Raw genomic sequence first — 934 nt, 5'->3', positions numbered from 1 at the left:
CAAAAGAGGGGCTTTAATTCCCTAACCAGTGCTGAACCCTGAGGTGCTCCAGAAAGAGCAACAGGGGCAGAGGAAGGGGATGGTTAGCTGTTTGAATTTCCTGTTCTGCAGTTTGCTTGGTTAATTTTTGGTTTAATAAAGAATTTGGCAAAGTTGAGACTGCATCTGCTGGCTGGACAGGAGGGACCCTGGGCCTGGCCACGTGTGGGTTGACGTGGGTGTGTCTGGGAGTTTCTGTGCACAGATATAGCAGAGCTAAAGTGTTAGGGATGGAGGGGGAAGCCTTGTCAGCTGTTTGTCTGAGGTTCTTAACCATCACTGTGCACCAGGGTTCAGCTGTTGCCATGGTGGGCTCTGGAAGCATTTTGCAAGTATTTTGAACTGGGTGGAAGAAGTGATGGGAGAGAAGGCAGCACTAGGTTGGGGGGAGAGAGAAAAACGAGGCTTTTGAAGGGGCAAAGACACTTAGAGATTGTTAGAGAGGAAAAGGAGAGCAAGTTGCAATGGATTTAAAATTTTTCAGTTACCAAGACTTTTTCCTTTGGAGAGTTGGGGGTTACCGGCGTAATCCCTGCGCGTCTCTGTGTGTGTCTGAGGGTCTCTGTGTGTACGCATGCCTGTGACCATATGTCTGTGTGGGTCTCTGTTGAGGAAGTTGGGAGGTCCAAATAGGATGTCTCCTCTCTGTTCCTCTTGCCAGCTCCTGGGGACTGATACTGGAGAAAGCCAAGGGCCTTGGCCTGGTGGGTGGGGGTGGACATTCAGGATGGGGTTGGAGGCTGGTGTTACAGGGCAGGATGGTGCTGCTTTGCCTGGGGCCTGGAGTGAGCTCTTAACAGCAGCTACAATTGGAAGGCATCTCCGTGTGTGTGTACCTCCGGAGAGCTGAGTCTAGGCATTGCCATGGGAACTAACTGTCTCCTCACTACCTAAC

Source organism: Neophocaena asiaeorientalis, unplaced genomic scaffold, assembly GCF_003031525.2.
Source record: "Neophocaena asiaeorientalis asiaeorientalis breed wild unplaced genomic scaffold, Neophocaena_asiaeorientalis_V1.1 scaffold79, whole genome shotgun sequence".
Lineage (NCBI taxonomy): Eukaryota > Metazoa > Chordata > Mammalia > Artiodactyla > Phocoenidae > Neophocaena > Neophocaena asiaeorientalis.
The sequence above is the reverse complement of the archived record's forward strand: the minus strand, read 5'-3'. Positions refer to the sequence as shown.